Below are 18,528 nucleotides of genomic sequence, written 5' to 3'. Positions count from 1 at the left end.
TGCGTTAGGATAATTTCGATTTGGTCTCTTGGCGAGGATCGAAGAAGGGAACGAGGAGGAGTGAGAGGTGAGGATATATGGAGGTAGGCTGCTTGATAACCGGTTTTTATCGAGACCGATTATCGAACTTTTTAACAATCCATTCATACGAAACGGTTTTGTCGACTGATTTCGAGGAATCTTTGGACTGACAGCTGTCTGTTACGTTTTTTAACATATACACGTATAACCATTTTCTGATTGCGAGGAACGACGCCTTTTCACCTGGTCCCAATCAGCCCATCTTTTTTGCATTTCTTACACGCGGGAGATCTCTCTCTCTCTCTCTCTCTCTCTTTCTTTCTCTCTCTTTCTCTCTCTTTTTCTCTCTCGTTAGATAAACGTACGATACAGACGGTGTGACTTTTATCGCTGTGATAATTAAAGTTTAATCAAGCCAACGATCAAGGTTTGGGCGCCTGCTGGATCTTTACGAAGGAAATGAGAAAGAGAGAGAGAGAGAGAGAGAGAGAAAGATGTAGAGGAGGAGGCAAAGTTTAGTGATGTCATAAATCAATGTAACATATATATATATTTAGCAAGAAGCAAATAATTTAATTTCTCTCTCTCTCTCTCTCTCTCTCTCTCTGTTTTTTTATTCTTCGATAAATTTATATCAAGTATCGTGTATATTTATGTGTTTCTATATATTATGTATATATAATATATATATATATATATATATATATATATATATATTTACGTATATGTGTGTAAATATCGAACGAAATTACGTTATCGAGTATAAATTATTATATAATTCTCAACGATATATATAGCTCGCATTCGAAATGGCAAAACCGTATTGACCGCAGGTGTGTTTATGTTTAATTCGAAGGATAGGTCAGTTACTCTTTTTCATAGGATCAGAAAAAAGAGAGGGAGAGAGAGAGAGAGAGAGAGAGAGAGAGAGAGAGAGAGAGAGAGAGAGAGAGAGAGTATCGTCTTTTAAAGACGAGCAAACGAAACGTTTCGCTTTAAAGATACCAACCGCTAGTAGCTTACTCTATGTTTTCTTCTTTTTCGAAAAGAGATACAGAAGCCGAACGGCGTTATTAAAAATGAAAGGATTCGATCTCGGGCGCAAAGCTACACTTAATAAGGGCTCAATTATTAATCCAGCTTGCGTGACTTCACTGCGAATCGTTCTTCGTGAAAGATCACGTTCCCGATCTTTCTTTCTCGATTCGTTATCGCCAAGCGGGGAAGAGAAAAGAAAAAGAAAAAGGAAAAGGAAAAAGCAAAAGAAGGGAAAAGAAAGGAAAAGAAAGAAAAAAAAGAAATAGGAATCAACAAATCCGGTAACACAGAGAGGATACGATTTGGTGCGAATCTTTCGTTGCTGATGCTGGCTTTCGCAAATTGAAATTTGCTAGCCGTTGGATAATCCACGACACGATCGATCACTCACACGAGGTTTTATCGCGTGGTGTGGATTCTCTCTCTCTCTCTCTCTCGCTTGGTCTCTCGCAACGATTTGCATCTCATGAGCATGGAAATTCACTTCGCTTATTGGATGGCTCACCGAGTCTGTAAGCCAAAGCAACCGGTCGATTTTCCGTCGTTTCTATCTAAAAATCGATTCTCGAGAGTACAACGCCATCGAGTTTCGATACTTTGCGCCACGATAGTTCGCGCTTCTTCTCGCTTAACTCGACGAAAGGAACATTCATCTACTTCGTCCTATCGTTGCATCCTTTCAAATTGATTTTATTATCGTTTGAAAACGGCCTTCGAGCGGAGGAAGAGCTTACCGAGCTACTTTTCGATGCTTCATTTTTGCGAACCTCGCAGTTTCCCAGAGAGACACGAGATAATATAATCCAATAATTTTTGGAGAGGTAAATCATCTGATCGTTCTTTCTTTCTTTCTTTTTTTCTTTTTCCTTTTTTCCTTTTCTTTTTTTTTTCAATCCTCACGATTTCTTGCATCCCTTTTATTTTTCACTCCCAGTATCTCCGGAGATACTTTCTTTCACAGTGGGGGAGTCCGATTCTGTAGTCGTCGTGGTCGTCGTCGACAATGAAAGCTAAATTCGAGCTACCCTTCTCTCTGCCTAGGAGAAACCTCAACCTTTTCTTGGAAGAAAAAGTGTTGGCGACCGTGAAGAAATGCTTGCAAAGAGCTAGAAAGAGATAGACGAATAGATAGATAGCTAGATAGGTAGGTAGAGAGAGAAAGAGAGAGAGAGAGTCACGCACACACACACAAACACGGTCGAATAGGGTAGATACATAAAAGATGGAAAGGAATCGGCAAGGAGACAACAATGAGAGAGAAGCTATCCTTGGTGTGCACCCTGCTGCCCGTCAACCGCCACAAAACTTCTTACAACTTTCGTGTCACCGCGGTAGACCATTTATACAAACATGCCTATATGTTTTCCCAAACTTTTTACCTGCCATAGGCACGCTCGAAACGGAACGTTCGTTTTGTATCTACATGCATACATACATACATACATACATGCAGTTACAAAGATATGTTCGTGTATTTGAATTCACCGATACGTAACCAAAAATCTATAATTTAATGCCTCCTACGTGGAGGACGTCGATTACGAGAATCCTGTCGTTTCGTTATTCGGGCCGCGACAATCCCCGAGAGATGAGATACGATCTGAGTTCGTCTAAGACGAGTAATATTAGGAGTTGATCTTTTCTAATGGTACTACAAGTTTGATCGTAGCTGATCTCGTGTCACGAAGTAACAAGCATTCTTTATTAATCTTTTTTTTTCTATTTTTTAACCAGAACCTCTCGAGAGCTATATAAATGTAAGATAATTTTCGAGACTCTTTTAAGAGAACACTTAGAAAGTTTTTTGTACGGTGCACGGGAACACAAATCCGAGAGTAGAACGAAATATTCTTTCTTTCTTTTTTTTTTCTTCTTCTTTTTTGTTTCCTTTTTTTTCCTTTGGCTTATTCAAAATGTTCACACCACCAAAATGGACGTCTTTGAATGCACGAAGCACCTTCGTTATCGATCGAACTGAGGAAAGCCGGGAGAGTGGAGATTAGCAATCTTCGATTGGTTCATAGAAATAAAATCCAAGATGGAAAAGATGGTATCGTATGAAAATAATTCTCTTGTATATACCACCGAAAGCGGAGATGGTGCCTATACGTACCTATATGTTACACAGACACACACATATGTACCAAAGATCTCATTCGAGAAGTTGTTGGCCGGTGGATGAGCATCCCTGGGAGTGTTTCTTAGTCGGCACAATACGGAATAATGGGATTACATAAACAACGGCAACAAGGCATTGTGGTCTGGAAGGAAGGAAGGTTCGTATAGGTAGGTAGGTAGAGAAAAGGCAAGGTAGAGAGAGAGAGAGAGAGAGAGAGAGGAAGAGACAGAGACAGAGAGAAAGAGAGAGAGAGAGAGAGAGAGTAGGTAGAGAGTCCCTAAAGGGAGGGAAGGAAAGGGTCCTATATGTGTGGGTCCAGGAAAGCAGCAAACAGTTGGTCCTAGAGAGACAGCAAAGATTTTGTGTCGTTTGGTCGACGATACTTTGTGGATTTCGAACAATAAAAGCAACCATAGAGTGTCGTCGCTTTCGTCGATCGAGAAGATACACGATGGTGTTTGAAGTTTCCTCTCCCTCCCTTTTCTCTCTCTCTCTCTCTCTTTCTTTCTATCTATCTCGCTCTTTATTTCTACAGGGGCGCCTGTGAACCCCTCAGCAAAATTCTAGCCAACACCACGACGTCAATGGCTGGTGCATTGTCAAAATATTGGCGTCGATCGGATCGTGCGAGCTTTTGTATCGTTTGCCACCCTGCTACCCTGGGGCACTGGCTGACTTTTACTGAAAAGATGGCTTGCGTCAGGAGGTTATCCTAAAAGACGAAACCTCTCCTATAACGGACTCTTTCTCCGCTATTCGCGTTAGGTTTTTCTATCCGCAAACGTTTCCCTTATAATCGATTTAAGAGTAGACTACCATCCTCGTCGAATGTCCTCGTCGATTTCCTCTCATCGAGACGATACGTTACAGCGAGTCGTTCGAAGAATTTCAAAGATTGCCTTCTTTAATGCCGGACATTGAAATAACGTATGCTAGGAAGACAAAGTCTTCGGTTTAAACGAGGAAATACATAAAAGGAGTTAGTATCTTTTTGCGGTTTTGCGGTTAGCCAGTATTTGCCACCGCGCGTTGCCTCGGCTGATTATACGCGGCGAACGAACGAACGAACGAACGAACGAACGAACGAACGAACGAACGAACGAACGAACGTACGAGAGAGCGATGCCCACTTGTCTTTTTCTAAGGAAGTTATACATATGTATATTACATGAAATTGCGGCTTGGTGATTCGCGCGAGAAGGAAGAGGGTACATCAAACGATCGTATGAATATTCCGTTTTTGAAAAGCCACTGAAATATAGTTAGATAGGTATCTACGACCTACCCGCACACATTTTCGATCGAAGCTCGTCACATAATTCGGTAGATAATACGTGGTCCATTTTGCCTCGGTTCGCGGTTTGCGGTTCGTAATAGCTTGGACGTTGATCGATCGATCGATCGACCGTATGTCGTTCTTTTTTTTATCTTCTTTTTTTTCGTTTTATTTTTTTTTATTCTTCCCTTTTCCTTTGACGAACGTTAAACGACGATAACCCCGATAATAACAGCTGGCGACGCGATAACGCCCGTGCCGTTGCGTTCGTTCGATCAAAAATTTCTCAAGAGAGAAATTCGAGTCGAGTCACCGATCAACCTCTGGGATGGATACTTACTCAAAGGCAAATATCTATTGTAACAAGGAAAAGTTATGTGATAATGCGAAATCGTAATCGTCTTGCTCGTTTCATATAGGAGAAAACGACGCAAGTGTTATCGCGAATCCACTTTTTCAACCTTCCGATAATTCGAGAAGTCGAGAAGTCGAGAAGTCGAGGTGGTGCCGCGAGCGAAAGGCAAAGAAAAGCACATAGAAATCGTTTATCGTCGATCGTTCGGCATCGTCCTCGGGCAAACCGCAAACTACCAGCCATAACCACGACGCGGTTAGAGTACTTTTTAAACGAGTAACTACGCTCGATGCTGACCGCTCTATCCGGAATAGATATCCCATTTGTGCATTTCTATGTGTATGTGTGTATCTTTGGATGTGTCAGTGCGTGTCTATGTGTGCGTGCATACTAGTGAAACTCTTTTGCTATTCCTTTTCGTCGTCGTCGTAGTCGTCGTCGTCGTCGTCGTCGTTGTCGTCGTCGTTGCCATCGTCGTCGTCGGTCCATTACGAGCAAATAGACTGTTTTGCCGGAGGTGTGTGTACACCATAACCCGAAGAGATAAGTGAAAAATGACTGGTGATTTTGAAGAAATGCTCCTCTTTTTAGAAGGATCCTTTACCTATCTCTGCTTTAAAATTATCCTTCTTCTCTTATTTTCTTTTTAATGTTGATAATGATAATTATAATAATAATAATAAAGACAACGACGACGACCACTACAACGACATAAGATAAGAACGCTGATCAATTTGTTTGCATTTTTTCTTTTTCTTTTCTTTTCTTTCTCTTTTCTATATTTTCTTTTTTTTTTTAACTATTCACTTCGATTATAAAAATCGTTCTTTGATCGTGAAAGAGAAACTTCTCTCTCTCTCTCTCTCCCTCTCTCTCTCTATCAGTTCCAGCTTTGGAAGCGTATCGCGAACCAGTCCCCTGGTGGTCCTTCTAAGCGGCTTCTAAACTAGGGACGCGTTTCATACTGTTTGCAAAGAGTATTAACCGCATTAAAGGCAACCTCATAGACTCTCATCTACATGAACGTTGGACATAAGGCGAGCTAGAAACGATAGCCACCCCATCTGGACCCTTTCTCATCTATATCTATCTTCTTATTTTCTAACAAAAAGGTTTTTTTTTATCTCTCTTTTTTCCCTTTCTTTCTTTCTTGTTTTTTGGTCCGATAGTCATCGAAATTATTTCGATAAAAAATCGTATCTCCTAGGCAACGTAGCATTATAAAAAGATGGCTAACCACCAGACATCGTATTATTATCGGTATCATTGTGTCTTTTGTTCGGAATAAAGGAGGAAGAAGAAAGAAAAGGAAGAAAAAGGAAAGAAGAAAAAAGAAGAGGACGAAGACGAGGAAGAAGAAGAAGAAGAAGAACGTATAACGTGTCCAATCGTCCTGACACCGTAGAGAAAGCCACGAAACTCTGCTCTAAAGGGACTAACGATATTGCTTCGCGCTCTGCCAGAGACAGAGAAAGACGTGGGAGGAAAAGGAAGAGGAAGAGGAGTATAAGGGAGGGCTAAAAGTCCGAACTTGTCTCCTTCTCTTCCTGGCCTTTTAAAGCCGCGAAAGTCCGGCTTGCGCTCCTTCGTGTTTCCAAAGTATTGTATTAGAAGAGATCTTCTATGTATGTGTATATACATATACATTTACGTTTACATATACATATACATAGCAATATATGTATATATTATACATATATACATATACATATATATATGTACTTTTTCTTTACCTCTCTCTATCTCTCTTTCTCTTTCTTTTTCTCTTACACACATATATCCAACAGTTTTTTTCCCTTTTGTTCGTCTCTCAAACGAATACGTGAACGAAGCGTGACAAAATGCGAAGGTGCGCGCACGCGTTTTGTCACGCAGACAACATTTGGACGACATTCGTGGCAAACGAGACGTGACGAGAGAAACGAAGACGAAAGGAACGAAGAAGGAAAGTAACGAAGAGAAGAGACAACGCGACCATGAGGATACTTGAGTCTATGCCACGTTCGAAGGAAGGGAGGGAGAATGATTCCCTTCATCAAAAGAATACGTTTTTATTCACAATGGACAGAAACGTCGTCGAGCACACCTTTTATTTTTCGGATGTTCTCACACTGCTATGGAGCCATTCTGAATCACCTCGGTCTACTTTAAGCAAAGGCATACATACGTTACTATACCGTGTGCACGCACGATAATGAATTATCCTGGTGCACTCTTTCTCTCTCTCTCTCTTTCTCTCTCTCTTTTCTAGTTAGGGAGATGCCAGAGTTAACGGTGAACGAACGACGTTTCTTTTTCTTATTTTCTTTCTTTCTTTCTTTCTTTCTTTCTTTCTTTCTCTCTTTCTTTTGTCGCTTGTCGTTAGCGTGGGTTGTGTTTCTCAATTTTCAGATGGAAAAGATTATTCCTCGTGAAGATCGGTGACGTGTCACACATTTTTCTTTTTCCTTTTTGTTTCTTAAACTTCTTTCTTTTGCTTTATGTTCTTTTCTTTCTTTTCTTGTCTACAAGAAATAAGGAAGCAGCAGGGATGATATCGAAAGTAGAAAAGGAAAAAGATCGTTATAGAAACGATCCCGCTACAACATTGACTTGGAAAGCATATAAGATAATTTACTATTTCATATAGACCCTCTCGATAATACTAATAGTAGAGGTTAAACGAGTACCAACCCTTCGGTCTGTTCCCTTTTTTCTTTTTTTCCACCCTTCTTCAACTTAATCAGCCTCATTCAGTCCACCGCGAAACAACCTGCCACATGGTGACCATTGTGCGTAAAATACATACATATATACAGGCGGAACAGATACGAACAGAGAGGGAAGTATCGATAATGATTCTTGTGTGTGTGAAAGAACTCTCTCTTTCTCTTTCTCTCTTTCCCTTTTTTCTTTATGTAATACATAGAAACGTGTATAGGTACACAAAGAGAAAAAGAGACGCACAGTTTGTACTATCAGCATCGAGGCGAATAAACACGATGATCGCCATATGTAGCATACTTCTCCTTTTCCCAATGCTTTGTTCCGTGGCATTAGCTATTGTCATCCTCGACAACCTCCTCGTAGTCCTCATTCTCCTCTTTCCTCGTCATAGTTGTCGTTATAGTCGCTATAGTCGCCATAGTAGTCGTCGTCGTCGTCGTCGTCGTCGTCGTCCACTCGAAAAGCAACCCCGTGAAAATTCAAGCGGCCCATTGCCCTCACTCACCCTTCCTACGATACGCTCGCGAATAATAAGCCATCGTACTACTCGTAAAGTACGCGCGATCGCACCGGCTGTCGCTGTTTAGGGAAATCGACCGAGTCGAGCGGAAAATTGTTAGAGTTCGTGCCACACGGTATAACCCTACTTGATTTAATACTACCTAACTATGTTCACGAGGGGTTGCGTCAAAATTAATATTAATCGTATGACGACCCATTAGATTTTATTAGATTTCGAACGAAATTCCACTTTCGTTTTTTTCATTTCTTAATGTTTTTTTAATTTTTATTTTAATTAACGAACGAAACGATAGTCACGATTTATGTATCGCGTGTCAATATGAACGTTTTCAAAATGAAGAATATATTTAATGATTATGAATGAATGATTCTATATAATAAAGCGCACGAATAATATATATAAATATTATCTTAGAAATCATTTTATTCACGATAGAATAGAAAGTTTGATAAGTCATAGAGAGAGAGAGAGAGAGGGTTCGTTTTGCTTTATCGTGACTATACGTACACGTTCGAAAATGCTTACATCGAAGTTGTTCCGTGGCTGCGGGTGATCATCCGTGGCACAATGATCCGCCTGTCGAAATTCAACGGATTTTAATTGACAATCGAATCACGATTCGGGTAAAGTGCATACCATGACCCGAAACGAACGAACGAACGAACGAACGAATGTCGGCGTTGTGTTCGTGTGTAGGTGTTGCGCACGAGTTCTCTCGAGAACGAGAATGGTGATAATGATGGAGATGACTACGGTACTTGCGATGATTAATGACTATCGACCATGAGGTCGACCGATTGAATTCGATTTGTCTTTCTAGATGGCTCCTATATATACTATCTTTTAATCTTGCTCACCCATTTTAATCGTTTCATCGCCTTCAACGAAACTCCTAATGAATTTTACAAAATATACATGTGTATATATATATATATATTCTGAAAAACGATCTTTTCTTTTTTCTTTTTTTTTTGATCCTTTTTTATGATTTTTTTTCGAGAAAAGAATTATCTTTTAATCGGCGATTGATCGATAGATCTTCCAAAATTTTTGACGGATCCCTTTTTTTTGCCCTCGTAATTGTACCTATCATGAGCACGGCCATTTTACATTCCACAAAACGACTTTGTCCACGTTCACGGGTAAGTCAACGTTCTCTTTTAGAATCATCCGTTCCGACTCGTTAACATATATAAACTGCCTATTGTCGGTTTCCACGCGGAAATTGTAAGATATACGGATGACTAACGTCTTGACTGACTTTCTTCTTCTAGATTTTTTTATTTATTTTTTTTTTTTAAAGTCTCTAAAAGAGAGAGGAAGAGTTTTACATTAATTTCTTCTTTCTAATCTTATACGATCTCACGTTGGGTTTCCATACGATTAAATTTCTTTTGTCCAAAGGCAAACATATTTGAGACACGACAACTGTGTCTCACTTTTTCAATTTTCTCTTTACAATAAGATCGAATCGTTAGAGAGGACAATTATATCATTTTTGTAAACATTTTTCTTTATAATAATTCTAATAACTTATTACCACGATATTTGAAGCTACATACGTAAAAAATCATCTGTGGGAAAGTAATATTACGTAAATATGACTAATAAACGTTTAACGATACGTCATTCGTGGTTAAAAAATTATTCTTATCTGGTGATCGGCTGTAAAGTTTCTTTAACGCCGTTGGTATACGATCATATCGATCATTTCAAGCGCTACCCACTGCTATTGTAAGTACCAATCAGTCACTGTAGCGACTTTTATTGTAAACCTTAGAACGGTCGTCAAAAGAAACGAGAGAGAGAGAGGAAGAGAGAGAAACATATAATTTACTTTACAAGTTCCGTGTCGTCTATTGCGGCCATTAAGTTTTGGTGGGTCGTCGTAGAGTACCGGAATGTCGATGGTTAGATACAAGTCTAGGTCTTTCGTCGTTGGGAGAGAAACTGTCTATATGTATGTATATACGTATGTATGTATCTATATACGTATGTAGGTACATAAGTACAGATACTACATGGAAGAGGTGTATCTACCTTACCAAAAGGAAAACTTGTCTCGGCAAGGAGGAACATTTCCGGTGGAACAGACATTTTTGCCGTTTGACATTGGGGACAAATGTCTAGATATCTATCAAAGAAGAGGATCTTTTAATCCTCGAAAAAGGGAAAAGATATTACGGAAAAATGAAAGTCCGAGTGAATGGGGATTTTTACTGAAAAAGATTGTATACGATCGGTTTGACTTTAGAAATTCGATGTTCTTTCGGTGTAGAAGATAAAATTAGATAGATAGAGAGAAAAGAGAGAGAGAGAGAGAGAGAAAGAGAGAGAAAGATCATTCTCAAGGCAAAGACGGTAGCAAGGATCATATCGGTTAATAAGAATCTCGATTGGAGGAGGGTGCAAATGGTTAGTGGCTGCTGTTCTTTCTTCTTGTTCTTGAAGAGTTCGCGTTAGCGTGAACGAAGTGAAGTGGTAGAGCTAGCTTCTATCTATAAGAGAGCTTTTGACGCGTTCCAACGCGTTCGGCTGTTTTGTCGGTGAGTTTTTAGTCCGGTGCGGTAACCACGGGACGTCCTGTTTCTTCCCAGCAATAACCCGGCGTCCCGTGGATCTCTCGTTCCGAAAGTCTCGCCGAAACGCTTTAAAAACCGGATACTGCTGTGTACTATACGCTATCTTCTTTTTCTTCCTCTCTTTCTCTCTCTCTCTCTCTTTCTTTTATAAATTCGCCTTTTTCTTTCTCAACTTCCACCTTCTTCCGCTTCTAAGCACAACCGAGTAGTCGCAGGATACGCTCTGATGGATCCTACGAGAAAACTTCCTCCTCGTCCTTTATTCCCATCGAGTATGATCATCGAGACGATGATGATCGATCGATCGATCCTCTCTCGATCGACTCTTGTACTTTCGACGAGGATAGTCACGAGGGAAAAGTAAACACGAGTTTAACTTTCCTATTTTCGAGTATACATACATACATACATACACACACACACACACACACACACACATATATCCTCTTATCTCTTTAGGAGATTCTTCTCTCTTCCCTCTCTCTCCGTCTCTTTGAAAAAAAAGAAGAAAAAGAAGATCGATCTCTCTTTAATGTATGCAAGTTTCTTTTTTATGAATAGAACAATCTTTTTTATATCCTTTCTCACAAAGATTCTAATACACAGATACTCGAGGGATTTTTGTATTAGTTAAGTTAATGAAACACGTTTCTTTTCGTGCATGAGAGACTCGAGAAGATAAGAAAAGTCAAAGTAATTATCATTGAACGCGTAAAATTTGATGCGTGAGACTGCCTAAGGGTAGTCTCCCTCTCTCTCTCTTTCTCTCTCTCAGTCTTTCATTACGTTATAGCCAGTATTGTAATGGGAGATAAAACAGTTGGTGGGAAATATTGTAATGCATTATCCCTGCTACCGGCATTACGGGCTTTCGGTTTCAATTAGGTAGTCTCCTGTCGGCAAGTGTGTTATCAGCTCGTTAATATATTTTCTAGACCACGACTAACGAGCATTGGCCGCAGTGCAATGAGTATTTATAGAGCTTACTGTAATACGATCGGCCGATAGTGGGCCCTGTTAATTTTATTATGTCGTTACGCATTAGATACTCTCGATATCGACACCATCTACCGTTGTGGGTCGTTCGCACGGTGGATAGGTACACCATTGTCATACTTCATCCGTTTTCTTTTTAATCGAAGATAATCTCTTTGTAAAACTCTAGTATACTCGAAGAGTGAATAATGGTAATAATTTGTTGAAAGCAAAAAACAGAAAGAAAAGAAAAATAAAACACGTGATAAATATTTACCTATCTCTTGTGGGTATATAGATTGTCCTAGAAAAAAAAACGAGAGAGAGAGAGAGAGAATATAATTAATTCGATGAAATATTTAAAAGAATAGGCAGTAAAAGAGCTTGTTAAAAATTGATGGTTTCGTTGGGGTACGAGACGATGCGTTTGCGTAGTTAAGCCACGATACGATAACGTGTTCACGTGTCCTTTGCAAAGAAAAAGTAGATCTCGAGACTATGGGGAGAATAATGGTAATGACGATGACGAAGATGAGAATAATAATAAAAATAATACTAATAATAATAATAATAATGATAGTAATAATAATAATGGATGAAAAAAAAAGGAAGAAGAGAATAAAGGGAAGGAGAATAAAAGGGAGAGAAGAACCTTTAGGCAAACTTCACAAAGAATTATATTATCAGACGGGGTTTATTATTGCGCGAGACGCGAAAGTCGTTTTTAAGCTACCTATTAAGTTCCACCAGCATAGAATTCTAATCGTTCGATCAGGAGTTATAAGTTAAGAACGTTAAAATCGTTTAAAAGTATGAAGCACCAACGAGAGGATTAAAACGATTATCAGGATTATAACGATCGACGTTGTAGGCTTTTCCTCTTTCGCGTGGAAATTCATAAAAGCTGCTTTTATCGTTCGAGTACACGTAACGCTTCTTACTGTGGTCCTTCTCTCTCTCTCTCTCTCTCTCTCTCTCTCTGTCTTTCTCTCAAGAACTATACACCCGCATACACGTAGGCTACACTCGCTCAATGACGTCTCGAAGCGGCAAACTCTACTAAAACTAAAGTGGGTGCTTTGCGTGCTTCCATAATGAAGCATTTACTACGAAAAGGGAAGTGGATGCCCGTAAACAGAAGTAGACGCTTGTAATCAGCGGTATGTACAGCTCGACTACCAACGCGACTACTAAATGCGACTACTAGTTGCAAGCGTGCTCGGTCCACAGAGCCTCCGGCCGTTCTCAGCGTCACGATATTAAATACCCGTGTAACGAAGCGTCCTATCGAAACGTTGTTGCTTCCTTAGCCAGAGGTGTTGTTACTCTCTCGGATTACATCTTGTAGTATGAGAATAACAGCCCGAGGTTATCGACGATTCTATCTGTTTTCCTTTATCAAACGATCGACCAAAGGTTATCTTTTCTTTCAGACTGCAACTTCAACAATTTGTCTATGATCTATGACAATAAAGGAGAGGAGGCTGGGAGCAAGAAATGGTAGAATAATTCGAGAATACTTATCAACCTTTATCTCGATCGATTCGAATCGACCCCGAATGATCGATCGACGCTTCGAATCGCTTGCCGTTACATCCCTGTTGAAGTCACGAATATCACCAAACGAGACGAGATATCGGATTAATGTATTCTTCATTGGGGCGTAACAGTAAAGTATCTCTCTCTCTCTCTCTCTCTTTCCCTCTCTTTGTATGTGCGTATGTGTGTGTGTGTAGCTGCGTGTGTCTATGTATATCAGACCCTTGGATAATAACCAAAGTACCGATTCTCACTTTTGATTCGTGAAAAAGCACGTTACACCCCTCGCTTGCGAACCAATATAGTAAATCCCTCGCAAATACGTAGGTATACTTACAAATATACATTGCTACTGGAGTAGATTTGAACAGAGAGAAAGGGAGAGAGAAAACAGAGAGAGAGAGAGAGAGAGAGAGAGAGAGAGAGAGTAGGACGATCGACCCTTCTCGTTTGTAACGTGACAAAAAGGCTATCAAAGCTTTTCGTCCCTTTTAGATCCTTCCTCTAAAAATGCAAACGTCGAAAACACAACGGAGCACAAATCCATCGAATTTCGAGCGATCCCCTCGAACGTTCTGTTTCTCTCTTTCTCTTTTTCTCTTTTTTCTCTCTTTCTCTATCCCTTTTTCTCTGGATAGTTATTCATAGCCGGTTTAAGGCTGCTCATCGCTTCTGGTTCTATAATGGTTTACGATAACAATGAATATGGACTAATTCCTGACCGATTTTGATAAACGAAGAAGGTCTCGTTTTAAAGACGAAGCTTTTAAACGAGGACACGGCTTTTATCGAATTTTTGAAAAAGCTTTATTCCTATTGAATATTCCTGTCGATAAAAATTTTAGCGTCCTCTCATCGAAAATAGTTTATGCGGAAAAGTAAAGCTTCTTCAAAAATACGTTTAAAATTCAAACTTAATATTGCCAAAGATGTGCTAATAAGAACGAACGCTCGATCATTTCTCTCTGACACGTATCCGAAATCTTTTTCAGCATTCCGACGAATAAACATCGATGTTCTCTTTTTCCAAGCAACGAAACTTAAACAGTTTATACATTTGATAATTATTTAAGCAATATACAATATGCGCAGTGTATAATAAGTTAATAATTCGAAGCTTCCTCTTTTTAAACGTAAAAATTAGAAAATTAATACTATCGATAATTTTATATTTATTTAAACGACGTAAGATGTACACGGGACGCATTAAACTAATATTTAAACAATATTACATTCGTTTAAACATTGCAAAGCTCTTAATACACGATGAACGTAAAATAATTTTAATTTAAAATTCCAGTATTTAAATATTTTCATCTTCCGGTCTTTGACTACGTAATCTAATGTCAACAAAAACGGACTTTCGGCTGACTTTCACGGTTATCTGGTTAATTTTCTTTTGCATTCGGACGAATAAACATCGAAGCTCTCTCTCTCTCTCTTTCTCTCTCTTTCTTTCCAAATGGATAAGCTTAAATAAATCCTACTTTCGATTATATTAGAATTATTTAAACAATTTGAAACGTGCACGGAATACAACAAACTAATATTTAAACAGTAGTATATTTATTTAAACATTTCATAACTGGAAGCACAAAAGGATAAGATTAAATAATCGTTTAAACGTAGTTAAAATTTAAATGCACAGTCGTTAACCATTAACGTAAACAAAAACAAACGTTTTCATGGATTTTTACTGTTATCGAAAGAGTTTTCTTTCGGATTTCGACGAGTAAAGATCGAAGCACTCTCTTTCTAAACAGGTGTCCTTAAATAAATCGTATTTTTGATTATTTTAGAATTATTTAAATAATTTCAAAATACGTGTACGGAATGTAACAAAATAATAATTAAACGATGGAACATTTATTTAAATATTTCATAGATCCAAACACGCGTTCGATAGAAAAAAAAATAGAATTAAATTACTATTTAAATAGATTTAAAATTTAATATCTGCGTAATTCCTATTTATTCTTATTTTACTCTTATTAATTATTATTTATAAATTTCGGATGGGAACCATATGCGGGATCACTTCTTGGGAGGAACTTTTTTTTCTTTTAAAAATCGAACTCGATTTCGATACTCTGGTTTTATTCGAGTGGACCGATCTTCGAGATGTTCATCCTTCGATCTTTCCTCCAAGTTTCAATTTTCCAGGTGTACATGTGTTCTGAGTTTTTTGTTTTGTTTTTTTCTCTTCTCTTTTTTCTTACTCTTTTTCTATTCCAGGCTAGATCATCGAGATTTCGATTATCGAAAGATGAATCGATGTGGTGGATGATCGGCAAAGTTTCGATATATCGGTATGGGTTCGATGTATCGTCTAAGGACTCGATTATCGTCAGATTAAATCTTTAAACGAAAGTTTATGGAACCTTTCTGCATTAATACGCAAAGAGTATAGGTCTTCTTTTTTCTAGAGAACAGTATTTTCCTAATCATATTTTGTGCATACCTGTTACTGAAATCGTTACGAGCGAAAGCTAGGGAATAGTCTTAACGACTCTTTCGATGATTTGCAAACATGAGGATATTTTCGGGAAGCATCGTAAATAGTTTTCATTATAAAACTTTCTTTCAGAAATAATAATATCGTAGAAATAGGAGCGAAACACGAAAACGCCGATGACTCGGCTCCCTCGTTTCTCTATCTTTGTAGATTAAACTTCTCCCCTTTCTTCGAACTTTACAATATTCTGTCGGTTGTTCTATTCTCTCTCTCTCTCTCTCTCTCTCTCTCTCTCTCTCTCTCTCTCTCTCTCTCTCTCTTGAAGTTTCGTTAGATCCAACTCGATACATACGCAAGGAGCATATCAATGACGACGATTGAAACGTTTGAATAAAAGACGATTCGTGAATATCTTACACATATGCATTCACGTACGTATGTAGAACGAATTACATGTATATACTACTTATGTTCTCAGGCAGAAGATTTTTCTGGATAGTATCCAAAGCTCGATATTCAAAATTTTAAAACCACGTCGGAGCAACCGACGGAAGTTCAAATGACCGACCCACGAATATATTTTCCGTTGGTCGTTCATTGCAGACTAGGAATACATTAAACTTTATTGCTACAGGAGAACATCTGGCTTTTCTCGAGCGAGGACGATAATAAATGAAAAGTAAGTAGGTGGTAGTAGTAGTAGTAGGTAACTATAAGTTTTCTATTCTTTCTCCGGCGACTTCCGTCGTTTATTTCGATCGCTCGACCGATGAATAACTCGAAGGGTTACGTTCTCATTGATGTCCCACACAATTTGACGATAGAAATATTCTAGAATTGTCTCACTCGTTTCTTCGTACATATTTTTTTTTACTTCTTTTTTATATTTCCAAAGAAACGTTGGAACGTTCTTTCCTTCTCTCTCTCTCTCTCTTTCTCGGTCCTGCGATAAAAGAAAATGAAGCGTTGGAAAGGAAGAAGGAAGAGGGTGAGAGAAGGGTCCTTTCTTTTCTTTTTCTTTGTTGATTCAAGGAGAAAGATCAGAAGGGCGATGAACGCTCGCGAACCGCCATCCAGAAGAGGAAGCACGGTTATTCGCGGCAAGGTTCTCGCACGCCACGCGTCGTTCACCGACGACGAGGAGAGGAACGTAGGGGCGGTCTGCGAGGGCAACGTGAGGGCAATACGAGGCGGTCTCTCCATCGCTAAAGCTCCGCCTTGCTAAGCCGGCCTACGTGTGCCACGCGAGGTTTAACGCGTCCGACACTGCATTATTCTTTATTACAACAATACGTTGGCAGGTAACTTACTTACTTACTTACTTACTTACTTAGTTACTTAGTTAGTTACTTACAATCTACATCTCACGTTCGTTCGAGCATTCGTAAATGATTTATCCGATTTCAACAGACCGTTCAATAATAGATCATGATCCTAATTTCGAACACAGTTTGTCTCTTCTTTCTCTGTCTCTTTTTTGTAATTTTTTGTTCTTTTTTCGTAGGATTGCATCCTATTTGCAAGGCTCAGCAATCGATCGTTCTTTCAGTTGGGCACGTTACTAATCTCGCCCATTAACCTTCTTTTGCAAACGGGCTTAGGACCGTCTTCGGCGGAGTTAAACGTCACGTACGATCATATTTCATAATCTTTTCTTTTCTTCTCTTTTCTTTTCTTTTTCTTTGTTTTGTTTTTTCTCTTTGTCGACCGGTTAATTCAATTTCTCATGATATTCAGTTTAACGGATCGCTCGAGGATACGGGTCAACGCTTAAAGTTATCGTACGAAATAGTTTTGACGATGTACTTACTTTTCTCATTTCAGCGAGGTTAGAAGCCGTGAGACGAGAAGCTGGCAACGATCTTTTTAGGTCCTCATGCTAATACCGCCCCTAAGACGGTTCGTGACGCGATACGGTTTTCCGTCGTTAACCTCGGCTGACCTCGGTCAGAGTGAAAGTGCACGAAGAGCGAGCACACGAGTTAGCTTGCATTCCCCTCGATCGATCTCCGAGACTGAAATCTCAAGCTGTCCACGTTACTTCGATCGAACTTGCAGAGAAAATAAGTCAGCGACCGATAGGAAACGATTTTCTCTCGAACTTGCAATTGATATTTCTTTCAAAAAAAGAAAGTATCAATCCGATCATTTTTTCTTATCCGATACTACGTATCCCAACGAGCCATTAAACCGAACCACAAACATAAACAATTTTTAATTATTGCAAAAATACAAATTACCCGTATAATAAACGATAAATCGTTTACTCGTTCAGAAAGTCGACGCGAACGTTTCTTTGTCGTAAAACGTCGCCATTAAAGTTTAACAGCAGGTGTTATTTAAATGTGGTTTTTAAGTAGGTTTAAAAAAATTCACAAAGAAGCGAATTGCGAGACCGTCTCTCGAGGAAACATGTCTTTTCTTCATCTTTTCTTGTTTGTCTTTTTTTCTCGATTAAAAAAAAAAAACAGAGTTTACGATCGCATCGATGGATATTTATGTAGTTGGTCCGATAAGCCATTTCGATTGCGGCTCACCGGCCGGTTAATTCACGGACGAAGCGACGGGCACGTGATATCACGTTGACAACCTGTAAATACATAATGAAGTGTGGAAATCCCTGCGCGATTAAATCCATGAATGCCTTCATCCGTCATCGCGAACACACGCGCCGTTCGTTCGCTAGCTCGACGTACCGGCTTCGAATTTATAATCCAGGCTATATCTACATGCTTGCGAGAGAGAGCGCGCGCAAAGCAAGCAAAGCGTGGTTCATGCTCGCGCAACACTGATTCATCCTGCTTTCGAGACGCCGAACGAGTTCGTTACGATCGGACAAAGGAAACGTGTTCTCGACAATTTTACAATCGAATCGTCGATCGATATCTTTCCCATTCATTTATTATCGCTTATCTTTCGTCTTTTCTTTTCTTTTCTTT

At 39.2% G+C, this 18,528-nt stretch overlaps 1 protein-coding gene across 1 annotated transcript in view; it reads right to left on the bottom strand.

Annotated features, from left to right (window-relative positions):
* The window catches only part of LOC127063808 (E3 ubiquitin-protein ligase lubel), a 75,261-nt gene that overhangs the window by 42,334 nt on the left and 14,399 nt on the right, over positions 1-18,528 (bottom strand). The window lies entirely within an intron of this gene.

The sequence above is a fragment of the Vespula vulgaris genome, chromosome 5 (genome assembly GCF_905475345.1).
Source record: "Vespula vulgaris chromosome 5, iyVesVulg1.1, whole genome shotgun sequence".
NCBI classification, from domain to species: Eukaryota; Metazoa; Arthropoda; class Insecta; order Hymenoptera; family Vespidae; genus Vespula; species Vespula vulgaris.
The sequence above is the reverse complement of the archived record's forward strand: the minus strand, read 5'-3'. Positions and strand labels throughout refer to the sequence as shown.